This window comes from Xenopus laevis, chromosome 2S (assembly GCF_017654675.1).
Source record: "Xenopus laevis strain J_2021 chromosome 2S, Xenopus_laevis_v10.1, whole genome shotgun sequence".
NCBI lineage: Eukaryota > Metazoa > Chordata > Amphibia > Anura > Pipidae > Xenopus > Xenopus laevis.
Window position 1 is genome coordinate 16,625,428 of NC_054374.1, and position 16,923 is coordinate 16,642,350.

General features: G+C 41.1%; 1 pseudogene; it reads right to left on the reverse strand.

The window, feature by feature from the left end:
• LOC108708863 overlaps window positions 1-16,671 on the reverse strand; it is a 42,641-nt pseudogene extending 25,970 nt beyond the window's left edge.
• Between the last annotated feature and the right edge of the window lie 252 nt (window positions 16,672-16,923).

Genomic DNA, 16,923 nt, shown 5'->3' on the forward strand with positions numbered 1-16,923 from the left:
AGTTGTGTCTTTTGCTCCCACACTTCTTCCTGTTACAGTTAGGGGCAGATTTATCAAGGGTCGAATGAAAAAACTTCGAATTCGAATATCGAATTTGAAGTTTTTTCAAAAAACTTGGCAATCCTGTGGTCGATTTTAGCGATCGATCGAACGATTTTCATTCGACCTCTAAAGACTTAGAAAATGGTTGTAGAAGGTCCCCATAGGCTAACATAGAACTTCGGCAGGTTTAATTTGGCGAAGTATTGAAGTCGAAGTTTTTTTAAAGAGACAGTACTTCGATTATCGAATGGTCGAATATTCAATCTATTTTTACTTTGAAACAAATTAGAAGTAAATTCAAGTCGTAGTATCCTGTTCAATGGTCGAGGTATCCAAAAAATTACTTTGAATTTAGAATTTTTTTACTTTGAAAATTCCCTCGAATTCACTTCGACCCTTGATAAATCTGCCCCTTAGAGTTGAAGTATTTCTGGTCAGGTGATCTCTGAGGCAGCACAGAGACCATCACAAAATGGTGGCTCAAGGCAAGAGATGTAAAAGGGCAATATTTACTTAAATATATTTACCAGTTTGGTAAGATTCTTTAATATGTCACTTAATATGATATTAACTGTAGCTTAAATATTCATTTTGAGGGTATAGTTTTGCTTTAAGTGGAGCCCCAATGAAAAGAGATGCCCCATACATGGCTTTTTTCCTGACCTGAACCAAACACTCACCCCTTAAGGGGTTGTTCCCCTTCAACTAATTGTTTTCACATAAATCACCAGAAATAACAACTTTTTCCAATTACTTTCTAATTTCTATGTGTCACCGTTTTTCTAATATTGAAGTGTAAAGTGTCATTTTGTACCTTCTAAAGCAACTCTGGGAAAGGGGGGTCGCCGACCCCCCAAAACTGTTCTGAATAGATGCATTTAATGGATACATTTTTTATTTTTCCCTGGATTTCATTAAAGCTGTTGGAATTGATACAATAGTTGCTAAAATTCCAGAGATGCTGCTGAAAAATGTATCAACTCAATGTTGCAAAATTGTAACAGTTTAGAATCTGCATCTGAATTACTGAGCTGCCAGACTCAAACACCACAGACAGGAACATTCAACTTTAAACTTTTGGAAAAACAGTAAAAATAAATAATGGAAAGTAATTGAAAAAAAGTTTATTTCTGGGGAACAATCTGAAAACAACTGAACTGGAAAAAAGTGTTTGGAAGGTGAACAACCCCTTTAACTTTTAGCATGATGTAAGGAGTGATATTCTGAGACAATTTGCTTTTTATTTTTTATTATTTGCAATTTTTGAGTTATTTAGCTTTTTATTCAGCAGCTCTCCAGTTTGCAGTTTTAGCAATCTCTTTGCTAGGTTCAAACTCACCCTAGCAACCATGCATTGATTTCAATAAGAGACTGGAAGATGAATAGGGGAGGACCTGAATATAAAGATGAGTAATGAAAAGTAGCAATAACACTACATGTGTAGCCTTCCAGAGTATTTGGTTTAGATGGGATCAGTGACCCTCATTTCAAAGCTGGAAAGAGTCAGAAGAAAAGGCAAATAAATAAAAAACTATAAAAAAAATACATCATGAAGACCAATTGAAAAGATGCTTAAAATTGGCCATTGTATAACATATTAAACATTTACATAAAGGTGAACCATCCATTTAAAACAAAACCCCAGCTGCTCCCCAAGATATGCCATCCCTTTTGGGGCTTGTAAACTGCATCTACGTGTGTCTTCCCCCGTGGTGGTGGCCCTGTACAAAGCTCCTTAGCCAAATGTACCCGTCCCTACTTTCCTTTCCTTTCAGTATGTTCACTGGCCCTTAAAACACCTGGTTGTGTTATGACCCTTTGTTTCCCCTTTAGGGCTAGTCCACACGAGGAGATTCGGGGAGATTTTGTCGTCTGGCGACTAATCGCCTCGTCTTTTGAACGAATATCTCCCCGAATTGCCTCAGCATTTTTCCCCATAGGTTGCAATGAAAAGTCGCCTGCGCTAATGCACACGCGGTGATGCGTTTTCAATAGTCGCCCAAAGTCGCCTCAGTGACATTCGGGTGACTATAGAAAACGCATCGCCGCGTGTGCATTAGCGCAGGCGACTTTTCATTCTAGCCTATGGGGGAAACCGCTGAGGCAGTTCGGGGAGATAGTCGCTCAAAAGACGAGGCGATTAGTCGTCAGGCGACAAAATCTCCCCAAATCTCTTTGTGTGGCCTTACCCTTAAAAAGAAATACATTCGCAATTTAAACACTCCTATTTATGATCATGACTCTAAAAGATGTAATGAATGATACTTTTCCAATAAATAAGGAACTGCTCACCATCTTTCACAAACAATGATTAAAACAGCTATTTCTTCATCCCCACCCTAAATTTAGCTTTTTATGTGCGATGCTGCTGCTTGTTTATGCCAGACACTTAGTGATGCTCTCGGCCATTTACAACGAGTCCGCGGAAGCCTCTGCTCTCACACAGTTTCAGGCACCTGGACATTTTTGGACCAGTTTAAATGGCATAATTTATGGGAGCGCTGAGAGCGAAGTGACATGACTGGAAATTAAAATGAGTCTATGGAAACCGAATGCAAATTCAACGTGAGGTTTCAAGGGAGCTGCAGCAACAAGCTGAGGGCATACGATTTACTCCGTGTATAAAAAGTACAGAAGGGTTTTACTAATGCCCCATAAAGGGACTGCTGGGAATTCATCAGCATTCCAACAGTTGGAATATTTCTATATATGCTCCCCCCAGTGTGCTACTAGTATTAACACTGAACTCAGACCCAGACCCCATGAAGGCTACCATGCATATCAGTTCCTCTTCTGGAATGAACTCCAAGCATACTGGGTATTGCAGTAAATCAGAGCAACTAACGAAGCTGAAGGTAGCCATATATGTTATGCTGATGGACCATACCAAAATGCTAACCACCTAGTTCTTCATTGCTCCCAACTGGTATTTCAGCAACCTACCTGCTGATGGGAGATGCCTAACTGTCTGTCCTTCCACCCCTGGTCCACTCAGTTTGATCCACTCCAATCCCCACTTTTATGACACTCGAATTACCTTAAAGGGGAAGTAAAGTCTAAAATAGAAGAAGGCTAGAAATGCTGTGTTTTGTATACTAAACATAAACTTACTGCACCACAAGCCTAATCAAACAAATAATTTATGCTTTCAAAGTTGGCCACAGGGGGTCATCATCTTGTAATTTTGTTATACATCTTTGCAAGACCAAGACTGTGCACATGCTCAGTGTGGTCTGGGCTGCTTAGGGATCATCATAAATTATCAAAACAGCACAAGTCAAATAATATCTGTCAAAAGCCAATACAGCAAGACTGATTAATAATCAGAATATACAGACTGCACTGGGTCCTGTGTTGTCATGTAATCTAATGTGGATTTTATAGTTTTTGTATTGTTTAATACAATCTTTCTCCAACTCTGCAGTACCAGTAGCTGCAGCAAAATAATCCTCCAAATAGAATCCCAGTTTATCTGTTTAAATCTGGCTCCATGATTTTTGTCCCTGCAGTTGGAGTTGGAAAGAGTAAAGGGGATGTAAAGGCAAAAATAAAATCCAATATAAATATCTACACAGTCACCGACTGCTCTACAGGAAAACAAAGAAAGCTGCTTGAGTTCTCAGTGGCTGGGAAGAAAGACGGGGGCTCCCCCTGCTGTTCATAAGTATGATTGTTTCCCTGCAGGGCAGTTAGGGACCATCTGACAATTCCTATCCACAGCAGTAAATGAAGGGAGAATTTCACTGCATACAGTCAGGTTTCTTATAAAAACGGTACACATTTTTTAATTAAAGCATATTGGTGATATATTGGTTTCTTTTTCATTAAAGAAAGTAAAAATGGGATTTTATTTTTTTGCCTTTACATGCCCTTTAAAACTTCAGGGCTAGGGCTTGAGCATGCTCAGTTTGCTCCTTTCTCCCCCTCCCTCTTCCCCTCCCTGCTGTAATCTGAGCCCAGAGCTATGAGTGAGCAGGGAGAGACTCGAGCAGGAAGTGATTTCACACTAAGCTAATATGGCAGCTGCTAACCAAAACAAATAGAGAGAGAGTGTCTAGAGCTGTTTACTCAGGTATGATAAAGCAGTCTGCATAATAAATAAAGTGTTATAGCTTGCACTATTGTGGCTAATCTATTGGCAATAAACTGCCTCGGTAGCTTTCCTTCTCTTTTAATAGCACAGCCTCCCACGTGGTCTAATAATTGAATGCCTTTGGTAAGAGAGCAGGTAAACCCAATTCAAACATAAAGATGTATAATTAACGCAAGCCCGTATATTTAACCACGCAGGCTCTGTAGGAATTCGGCTTACTTTTCACATTTCAGACATAATGATAAAAATATCAGTGGCTGATTTACGGAGACTTAATGTTTTTATATTGCGTCTGTACAGATCAGTCGTAAATGCTGCTTTATAACCGTCTTTCCTGCACAGCGAAGGCATTTATTAGTGCCTTTCCATAAAATCCTCTCGCAAATAATCCCCAAAGGGCAGGAAGACTTGGGTGCTCGCAACTGATTGAAGTGATTGCAATTAAAGAAGCGAGCGGAGCAGGTTTACTATAGGTTAACGAAAATTAAATTACATTTGTAATTGCATTTTTTTTCTGCTAATGTTCATTTAATTAATCGCTGCTACCTATTTAATTTGGAATTATTAACAAAACGCTGGTTAATTGAACTATAAACACGTAACATGAAGGGGGATATGTTCGGCTGCAGCTGAATTACTACGGGTCACTGAATCAATAGAATTCCTATGTACCTGAGGTTAAGAAAGGGGCAACATTGGGGACCCAGCATTGAACTGGTTTTATAATAAGAAGAGGGTTATGTGAATTAAACTAGGAATTACAGATCCAAGCCTGGACACTTGGCCTCCCTAAAAGTTCCTGGACCGGCTGCAGGATATCTGTATTTGTGTCACAAGGTGAGAGAGCCCATGAACAAGTTTTGGACCACAAAGGAGGCTCCTGAAGCTCTAGTACAGATGAGATCCGTTATCTGAAAACCCGATATCCAGAAAGCTCCGAATTAAAGAAAGGCTTTCTTTCACAGACTCCATTTTATCCAAATAATCCAAATTTTTAAAAATGATTTCCATTTTCTCTGTAATAATAAAACAGTAGCTTGTACTTGATCCAAACTAAGATATGATTAATCCTTATTGGAAGCAAAACCAGTCTATTGGGTTTATTTAATGTTTACATGATTTTATAGTAGACTTTAGGTATGAAGATCCAAATTATGGAAAGATCCGTTATCTGGAAAACTGCAGGTCCCGAGCATTCTGGATAACAGGTCCCATACCTGTATATGAAAAGTACTAGGATATACTGTAGGTTCGTAAACCTACTGGAGGTTTCCCCACAATAGGAAGCAGCTGAGGCAAATACTTGCATCCTATCTTGGATACGTCTGCAACTATATCAGGGAACCTTTTAAAAAAGAAGGAACCGTAAAATCAAGTGGCTTAGTCTCCTAGTTGCTTACTTGTTGTTCTAGGTTTGTCCTTCTCTTTTTCAAAAAAGTCCAGGGTACTTTTTAACTGAGCGTTCTGTCGCCATTTTGTTTTTCTTTTTTCCCCAGGTGCACCTTAAGCAACTTCTAGTAGGGCACATGTGCAAATTATCAATCTGGGGTAACAAAATTAGGGGGTGCCTAACAACTTGGCTGCATTGGCTCAGGTACCTGCAGAATTTCGGGCAAAAAGTCCAGATTCCCTGACCATGAGGACAATCCACGGGTAACCCTATAAGGTATGAGACTGATCTCCTCAGCGAGTGGATGGCAAGTTCTTTTCCCCTTACTCATCTAATCTGGCGTCACTTCTGTGTTCAATGGTCCAAGGTTGGAAGGTAAAATAACTATTCGTCAGGGTTGGGTCAGGGGACATAATGGGTTGTGGGTCAGGGCTGGGCACTGGTCTTGCCGACCCAAAACATGCAGGATTCTATCTCCCTGGATAGCTACAAATGTGCCAAGATCAAAAATGGTTCAGCACAAAGTATACATAACCCCCAAGGCTTTTAGCAGAGATACCCAAAGGATGAGGCTGGCCCTCCTAGGGCCCCAGGTAAACACGTTTAAAGTCAAAGTTCACTTGCTATTCTGCATATGGAAACCCTAGAGCCAGGTAACAATTATATTACCCATACGTAATCTTATTATAAGGTAATGGGGCTTGAACCCCAACCAGTCCAAAAACCACCAAGACCTACAATTAACCTTTCAGGCCTGGACACAGCACTACACCGTACTAGGCAAAGCTTTACAGGGAAAATAAAAGCCAAAACACAGAATCTATGGCACGTTATCACAATCTCCACACTTTAAAGGTCACATCAGGAGAAAGTCCCGAGACAACATGCAAGATTAGAGTAAATGAAACTAAAAATACTTTGGGTTCAATTAATGAATCAGAGTCGCAGCATCCAATTATTCCTTGCATATAAACCAACAGAATACACACCAGTGTGGCCACTTTCCTATTATACACATAATTTACTGCGTTCTCCAAGCAAATGTTTCCTTCTTGTCGGAGGAACACAGGACTCGGGAGAAGCCTGCAGGTTACTGGGGTAATTAGCAAAACTTGCTCATTACTTCTAATGGCTTCCCAGTGCCTGAAAGAAAAACAAAACAAAAAAAAAAAATCCTAAATGCTTTGGGGCAACAATTTAAATGGACATAAAAGTTTAATTGCTCATTTCAGGTGGAATTATTTTATCCCGTGACCCGTAGGCAAACGCTTTCCCGGAATCTGTCACATGAAACAGAACAATAATATAAATTCATGTAATGCTGCTGGATTGAAGGCGCTTTGATGGGAGAAGCTGTCGGTACCCCAACCTCTGTACACGTCAGCTGTCTTATCACCCCCTTAGGGAAAGGCAATTATCTTTGTGCAAAACTAAATGGCCAACTCCCCGTGGGCTGATATGCAAACTATCTGCATTTACGTTCTCCTATGGGTTTTATTATTATTCATATTCTTTATTTATATGGCATTGACCTATTCTGCAGCGCTTTACAGAGATTATATAAATCAGTCCCCTACCCAGAGGAGCTTACAGTTTACAGACCTTACACATTCACACATTAGACAGTGCTCAATCCAAGAGGGGGGTACCACGTAGGCATCCCTCACCCACCCCCTAGCTGCTCCTTCTGATGCTTACCCAGAGGCACAAGTTCTTCTTAAAGGTGAAGGAAAGGTTGAATAATGTGGAGGTGCCAAATGTGAGGCACCCTTCCCTATGATTATAATCACCTAGCCGATTCCCCAGGCTGGTGCTTCTGAGAAATGTACCAGCCTGGAGGACACCAAAAAAGTGATCCTGTTCTTCCGCTGCTTCTTTCTTCAATGGCTTCTGGTCGCAGCATGAGTAATTGCGTGAAAAAGTGGGCTTTATTGTTAAAAAGATCGCTCAGTGGATCTTCATATTGGATCTTCATATCTTAAGTATGTGTCAGGACCTACCCTGGTGGTCTAGTGGGCAGCGGGGTCCTCCGCCGCTCCTTTGGCATGGAAGCCCGCTGTGCAGCTCCTTCTTACTTCCTGGTGCCGGCTTCCCCTAAGGCACGCGCACGTCTGTTTCTTAAAGGCGCAGTGACGCTGGCGTGTGACGTCAGCGTGCAATGATGCCAAATTCAAACGATTAAAATGGGTATTCAGTATTCAGCTAATTGCCTGTTGTTAGGTTCTATTTAGAAGTTCCTAGGTGTTATTCCACGTGAAGCCTGACTGATCTATTGTGTTTTGACCCTTGCCTGCCTGATTTACTACTCTGACCTCTCCAATCCAACCTTTGCCTGTCCACTGACTATTCTACTCGCTCTATCCTGATTCCGGCCTGTCTGACCATTCTATCTGCTTGTGCTGGCCCGGCCTGCCTGCTCCACGCTGTGTTGTCTGCTCTCCTGTCTTGTTTTTCCATTCCAGTAGCCTGGTAAGACAATCGTGCCCCTTTGCTCGTTCAGAATCGTTAGCTTTGCTCCTCTCTCTGTTAAGACCTGGCGGCATCCAATTAGCCGAGGGCTCCTCCCGAGGTGAAAGGCGGCGGTTAAAGGCAGAAGTGAGAGCCGAGACCAGGGAGCTTAGTTGGGTTCTGGATATAGGGTGCCGAACGTGACTGTATGTAAACATTAAATAAACCCAATAGGCTGGTTTTGCTCCCAATAAGGATCAATTATATCTTAGTTTGGATCAAGTTCATTGTACTGTTTTATTATTACAGAGAAAAGGGAAATCATTTTTTAAAATATGGATTATTTGGATAAAATGGAGTCTATGGGAGATGGCCTTTCCGTAATTTGGAGCTTCCTGGATAATGGATTTCCGGATAACAGAAATCGATTTACTTGACTAGCAGCCATTGCTTTCATGTTCTGAATTGAGTCCTGCTGCTCATATTGACACGGAGGAATCCTGGAGCTACCTCCACCTCCGGGCCAGGCTGTAGAGTTTCTGATGAATTCCTCTTGTTCACGCATCACTTGAATGCCGAACACTGGCTCTCAACTGGACTTTGAAAATATTTAGCACCATTGCATTCGATTCTTGTAGCCTCATATACATGTACCCATAGACTGGGGTGAACTGTGAGTATTCTCTCTCTCTCATTATTTTTGCTTTTTTTATTTTTGGATTTTGGGAGGACTTATATTTTCATTGGCATTTTGCACCATTTTCTTTATATGTTGTTTTATTGTAAAGCCAAATGAGTTATGCCCTTTTGTTTCAAAATGATGGCTTGGACACTTGGGGGCAGAATGCCATTAAAGGCTGTGGCTCCCTATGTAGAATAACCTATACAGGTATAGTAGAACTAGTCCTTATCTCTGGTAACAACCTTTGGAGTCTAATCTTACTGTAAGAAGTGGCAATAACACAATAATGTTGCGAGTAATTTACAAAGCTCATTGTTCTGGTTTATACAGGCCAATAAACGGGGAAGTTAAAATATTAAGTCCTTCCCTCTCTGTGCCAAACACATTTCTTTTTCTTTCTATTACAAAGCCTGACAATTAACCCCAGTTATAACAATTCTAACTGGCACTTGGCAGCCATTATAGGTAACCTTGGAAGAATATATGAAACATCCATTAAAGGTAGAAAAAAAGAACTATCTATAGTTACGATAACACGACAAAGGGAAAGCAGGAAAGTGCTGCCAGGAACCAGACGGAGGATAATAAGCACTAGACTATCATTTAAGGAATACTAAGCTTAAAGGGCAAGCTTTCACACGTCTGTATACAAATTGTTTTCATAATAAGGAAATTATGGAAAAGGGGATAAATCAAGGCTGGATTTTTGATTCACCAACCTGAGAAGAAGGGTCACTAGTATTGTGAGTATCAGTTATCTGATCAAAGCCCCAAATGGTCAGTTCTCACCACTGGAGCCTTAGATGGCACATCATTTGTCCAGAAAGCTTTGCAAAAGTGAATAGATACAGTGAAACCTCGATTTTAAATACCCTGGTTTGTAGTTTTCCCGCATTTTACATTTTAAATTTTAATTGGTGCATTTCCCTGATTTTAAGTAATGCTTTCCTGGATTTTACATCAAAATTTTGTCCTGATGTGCCCAAAAAATGCTTTTTTCCCTCTATGAATATTATTATTTATGAAATAAAGAGGTTTAAAATAGTAGTCAGATGTATATTTTGCCATGGTGCTGCCTGTAAATGGTCAATTCCAATTAGTCTGCCCCTATACAGTCCTGCACCTATTGCTTTAGGTTGTGCATGTGACTAACAGAGTCTTGCACGTGCCCCCATAGTGTAACATTAACTCTGCAATGTTTAATGCAATTGTATCTCAAAGTAAAATGGTTTCCTGTGCTTTCCCTGATTTTACATTTTCCCGGGTTTTACATAATTTTTTCCTGGTCCCCTGAAAAATGTAAAATAGGGGTTCTACTGTACTATGAATTTCAGAGGTAATGCTGGCAATACATGCGCATATGGGAGGGCAGTTTGGTTAATATAAGCCTAACTGCCCCAAATAGAGTCCTGCAGCAGGTCGGGTACCTGCGGGTTACCCGCAAACAAATTGGGCACCCTGCGGAATGAGGGGGGGGGGGATTTCAGATATAGATGCGGGTCTGCGGGCAGGGCCGGACTGGGGGTTAAAAGTAGCCCAGGCAAAAAAAATCAAAGCAGCCCACACGTAAACACGTGATGGTCTGACTTGTACACATCCACTGCCTTTTTCACTTAATTGTAATTCATATAAAATATGTTATAAATTCTGCAGCCTTGTGCCTTTATATGGTCACAGAACAACCCCTCAGTGACGTCTAATATCCTTATCATTTACAGTAGGGGGTACATTATCCCTTATAATACATGAGTGATACTCAGAGTTCCCTGTATAACTCAGCCTGCAGCCTTGTGCCTTTATATGGTCACAGAACAACCCCTCAGTGACTTCTAATATCCTTATCATTTACAGTAGGGGGTACATTATCCCTTATAATACATGAGTGATACTCAGAGTTCCCTGTATAACTCAGCCTGCAGCCTTGTGCCTTTATATGGTCACAGAACCCCTCAGTGACTTCTAATATCCTTATCATTTACAGTAGGGGGTACATTATCCCTTATAATACATGAGTGATACTCAAGAGTTCCCTGTAAAACTCAGCCTGCAGCCTTGTGCCTTTATATGGTCACAGAACAACCCCTCAGTGACTTATAATATCCTTATCATTTACAGTAGGGGGTACCCTAAATCATTATGGTTAATATGGAACAGGCCCCCATTACTGGATTCTTTATGAAATAAAGATCAAGGAATTAAATCTTATGTTTTTACACTGGTTCCTGTGGTTCTTGCCTGATTGCACTGATCGCTGACCTGTATATTGAACTTGGCATTTACCCCCCCCCCACACACACACACCTGACCTGACCCCTGACCTTTATATTGGACTAAAGGTCCAATGGGGCTTTGCCTCAGGCAATCACCAATGTTTGGGGACCTCTTTTATTATCTCAAGTCATATTTGTCCATAAAAATATGGATCTACAATGAGCACTGAGAAAAGAGATTACACAACTTCGTCTTGCAAACCATTTTAAAACTAAACAGAGAATAAAACATACCTTCTTAACAAGATGAATTTAAAAATAAAATATTTTATGCCAAATTTTCTAGAATAAAGGTCCCAGTGCAGTTGCAGATTTTCTTTTTGTTTTACATTTGCAGATACATCCATATGCTTCTGGCTGCTCGCTTTGCACTAATAAAAGATGATAATGCAAGTACATATTATATGCAGCCTGACTAACTTTCTCCTGTCAGTCATGTCATGACTGTGTGTCGCATGGCGGGAAGGATAGTTCACTACAAGAGTCCTCTGCACTCAACCCATTATCAATATATTTAAGACAGCGACATTTTGTGCATACTGCTACTGAAAAATGCCTTACCCTTTAAATAAAACAGGGATAGTTTGTCCATATATTGCAATATATTTAAGCTGGCCAACTACGTCACAGTCATCCCATATCTGGCCAGTCCTACGCTTAATTGTTATCTGATTCATTAAGAATTCAATTGCTTCATTATACATTTTACAAAGGGACTTGGTTTTACCTGCAACTTACTAGCTGCTTTCAAAGTAAAACTCCCAAACTTGGCTGCCCTTTTATTAGACACCAGTGGGATCACCTGACTATAGCTGAGAAGGGTGGGAGCTACAACATGGAGCTGGTCACTGTTCCTGTATAAAGGATAGTTCAGCAGGTAACGGTCCTCAGGGTCCATTCCTGCGTCATGCGTCCAATCCTGGTGTGCGCAGCCATGACGCTATATAGCCATTTGGACCAGACCATGTTAAAAAATGAATGGGGGTGTACTGGACCACACAAGGAAGGTTATTAATGGGGTTGTACAGGATCTCACAAACAAAGACAGGAGGGTTTCAGGGCGCAGGGCCCAATTGGCCTAAGGCCGGCCCTGGACATGTCCATCTCCTGGATTTTGCCAATGGGAGGTTGGATATTAGTGATTAGCGAGCAACATTCTTGTGCCAGCAGGATTAGTGGACAAATGTACCAGTGTAGAGCTACAACAGGTAGGCGGGCGGGACTCTAGCCCCAATATCATCACATGGATGGGCATTGCTTAAGCCCATCCAGACAGGATCTACTGCCCCAGCGAATGACAGCTTGTCCAGAGTTCGAGGGCCCACAGTTTATTGCCAGTTCCTTTAAGATTCATTTACTCGAGCCATAAATGAACTGCCGAGCTTTTCATTTGGGTAACTGTTACTAAGCACTTTATTTATAAATGCATACTGGAGCATTTTCTGCTGTTTTTGGCCATTTAACAGGACTTTTTTCAAGATAATGCCCAATGAACAAACATTTTATCTCACAAATATATATTATGTATATATATATATATATATATATATATATATATATATATAAATAAATATATATTAACACTAAGCTAGTGGTAAGGATATGTAGTCCCTGTATTGACATGACCTATGGTAATTTTTGGCCCTTTCAGCTGCAGTTAAAATACAATTCCCACCATGCCATTTATAGTTACACAGCAACACGAGGGCGACAGCTTGTCCAGCCCTGCCCAAAATAATTAAGATTAAGCAGAAATGCAAGAAAAAAAAAGAGTTGATGTTGTTTTTGCATATTTCAATATTTTGGTCAGGTTTTTTTTATAAATTCTGCTTTTATTACACCCAGAAAATGATATGCCGGTCACATACAGCCGATATAAAAACCATGGAAGGCAAGCTCCCTCTAGTGTTATTTCCTTGTCATTACTGTAAATATTCTGCATTAGTTAATGAACAGAATAGTGAATATAGCATACAATCATGTCCGTTTCTATGGCCAAACTATGATACCTGCATGGAGCTTTCTCAATACTAGGTTTCCAGATATCAGATCCTATATCTGTATGAACAAGTAATTTATATAGTAGGGACATAATCTGCAGTGCTGTTTGATAGGAGCAGGTAAAAAGGGCGCTGCTCATTAGAACTTGCCCTTACATGCCACTGTCTTTTTATTATAGAATTAATTAAAAGAATATCAAGCAAGAATTATTTTTTTCTTATTTGTTCAGTGTTTCTAGCAACCTGGATAACATGTTTCTGGATAAAGAACTCATACCTGTGCAATTATCAGTTTATCAACCCACACAGTAAATTCTCTATACAAGACTCAATTGTTTTTGGGGGGCATAGCAAATTGTTGGGGTGTTCTAGTTCAGCAAAGCCAAAATATTGTATGAATTGTCCCTGATGGTAGCTGTAGAAAGGTAGGATTTACACTGCTATTTTTCGCTCCCAATACTCTAATATAAGGTAACCTGGACACTCAGGGGCCCATTCACCAAGCTCGAGTGAAGGAATAGAGGAAAATAGAGGAAAAATAGTTCGATTTTCGAATGTTTTTTTTGGCTACTTCAACCATCGAATTGGCTATTTCGACCTTCGACTACAACCTTCGAATCGAAGGATTCAAACTAAAAATCGTTCGAATATTCGACCATTTGATAATCGAAGTACTGTCTCTTTAAGAAAAAACTTCGACCCCCTAGTTCGCCACCTAAAAGCTACCGAACTCAATGTTAGCCTATGAGGAAGGTCCCCATAGGCTTGGCTAACTTTTTTTGGTCGAAGGATAATCCTTCGATCGTTGGATTAAAATCCTTCGAATCGTTCGATTCGAAGGATTTAATCGTTCGATCAAACGATTATTCCTTTGATCGTTCGATCGAAGTATTTGCGCAAAATCCTTCGACTTCGATATTCAAAGTCAAAGGATTTTCATTCCCCAGTCGAATATCGAGGGTTAATTAACCCTCGATATTCGAACCTTGATGAATTTGCCCCTCAGTATCAGTTAAAAAACTCTCCCTCCAACCATGTTGCCTATAACAAACAATACTGTTCTTAAAATGATCCCCTATGCCTAAATGAATCTCTGTGACAGCAAACGATTTCCCCTGGCCTGAAACGGTCTATAATTAAAAACAAGTTATTCAAAAATATGGCACTTAAAGGGGACCTGTCACCCAAAAAAATCATTCAAAATCCTATTTTATCAAGTTAGTCAAGCACAATGAACTTTAATTACACTATATAAATGATTTGTTTCCTTCAGTCTGGGAATTCATAATTATAGCAAGCAGGCAGGAGCCATTTTGTGGACACTGTTATTAAGGGTAGGGACACACTGGGCGATTTGGAGAGTTTTAGTCGCCTGGCGACTAATCGCCGCGACTTTTCTCCCCGAATGCCTCCCCTCGCTCTGCGCCTGGCTAAAATGAAAAATCGCCTGCGCTAATCACATGCGGCGATTCGTTTTCCGAAGTCGCCCGAAGTTTCCTCGTGAGGCAACTTCGGGCGACTTCGGAAAACGAATCGCCGCGTGTGATTAGCGCAGGCGATTTTTCATTTTAGCCAGGCGCAGAGCGAGGGGAGGCATTCGGGAAGAAAAGTCGCAGCGATTAGTCGCCAGGCGACTAAATCTCCCCAAATCGCCCAGTGTGTCCCTACCCTAAGACAAGCCTTGTATCATCTCAGAATCTTGTTTGTGCACCAGAATAGGGGACCTGATGTCCATCCCCATGTCCTGGCTACACAATTAAATGGTAAAGAGAACGGGGGAATGTGAGGAGAGCAGTGACATCTAGGAAGTGCTGAATGGAAAGTGAAAGTAATTGTCTGTCCCCCCTCTAGGCCTAAGGCATAGAGGAGGGACAGACAATATTTGATTGACAGCTGAGATTTTTAAATGAGCTTATAACAGCTATGAATGCTTTAATAAAAAATAAAAATTGGATTTCATATTTAATTTAAAACGGACTTTTATTATACAGCTTTGTGTGTCTGGATGACAGGTCCACTTTAAAGGAATTGTTCAGTGTGAAAACGGGTGGGGGCACATGGGTCATAACGGTTTGCTTTTGATTCTGAGCTGAAAATCAATTACAAATTCACTGAACAGTTATGTCTAGGGATGCACCGAATCCAGGATTCGGTTCGGGATTCGGCCTTTTTCAGCAGGAATCGGATTCGCCCGAATCCTTCTGCCTGGCCGAACCAAATTTGCATTTGCATTTGCATTTGCAAATTAGGGGCAGGGAGACTTTTTGTTACAAAACAAGGAAATAAAAAATGTTTTCCCCTTCCCACCCCCAATTTGCCGATGCAAATAAGGATTCGCATTCAGTTGTATATCCGGCCGAATCTTTTGCGAAGGATTCGGCCGAATCTAAAATAGTGGATTCGGTGCATACCTAGTTCAGCCCCCCTTATAGTCGCTGATTCATTTTGAGGTTATAGAGTTGGAAAGTCCAACAGTCTAAAGAATAATGCAATTAAAAAACAACAGAAATGGCCAAAAAAAAAAAAAACGTACAGTATACTTATAGTGAACGTAAAGTGATACAGACACAAAAAAACTACATTAAAAGTTTCCTATAGGTTTATTTTTTGTAAGTTATTGTTAGTTGCAGTTTCTAAACCTGACTGTCCCATCTCAGCCTGTCAGTTAGGACTCCTGCTGCACAAATATGGCAGCCCCCTCGAACAGGAACATGGGGCATCAGACAGGTAATCAGGGCCGTGTTCATATATAGGCCCCCGAGGGCCTGGGCCTATTTTTTTCGTTTTTGTTTTTTTAAACCCTCCCCATCCTCCGCCTCAGATTTCCATAGGAAATCCGGTGACGGAGCTAAGGGGGTGAGGGGCAGGGGGGCCGCGGAAGAATGCGGAAATGACGTCACGCGCACTGACGTCACTTCTGCTGAATACGTCTTGTGACGTCAGGGTGTATGACATCATTGTGCCAGACTGTGACATCAGTGTGCATGGCGCGTAATGTCAGCGCACACGACGTAAGGGGTGTGTTTAGGTCCAATGCCATTGAACCTAAATACAGCCCTGCAGTTAATGTAAAATCATTGTGCAAATACTTTATGGCAAAGTTATAAGTAGCTTTCAAAGGTAATATTCTGATCTTAAAGAAAAGTTTAATTTCTAGTGTCAGTACGCCTTTAAAGGTGAAGCTGTTTTTTCTAATAAACCAAGTTGCCCATGGGTTCATAGGCCCCTCATTACACCCCTGGGGAGGGGGGGCACATAAATGAACTTGGGTACAGAGCTGAGAAATATGCTGGCGCTATACAAATAAATGGTAATATTGGGGTTTATACTATAAGCAGGGCATGGGGCACCAGGCAAATTAGGAACCCCCCAAAACTAAAGGCTGTCATAAGGCTTCTGGGATGAACTGTAACAGGGGCTGGAGTAGTAAAATACAAGTGACAATACAAATATATATATACTGTAGCTATGAGATGCTGGGGACCCAATAAATGGCATTCCTAATCCTCAATAACTGTCTGATTGGGGATAGTAGTTACTAAGCCTGGGGCAGATACCCTGCACTTACTCCCACCAGCCACACGCACGGCGCATCTTCCTGCCACATTCAGGCTCATCCTGCTCCTCGGCAGCAACTATTTTCCACCATTCAGAGTCAGTGCATTACACATGAGCACGTTTGTCCTCCCCCAAATCCTTCCCCCACCAACAGGGAAATGGAAACGCCGCTACCTCGGTTCCCTACCAGCAACGCGGCGCAAAGGCACCAGATGGCGCGCTCCCTCTGTGAATCGGAAACGCAGCATCAAGCGTCACGTGACAAAGCACGCACATCATGGCCGCCATGATTGGAAAGGGCAAAGAAACTCATAAATATCTCTGAAATTAACCATCTTTTCCTCAATGCATTTGGCTATTAAACCGGTGTTGGATATATATGTTGCCTATACCTGTATTACACAGAGTGAGGGACAACATTTTGTAGGGAAACAAACACT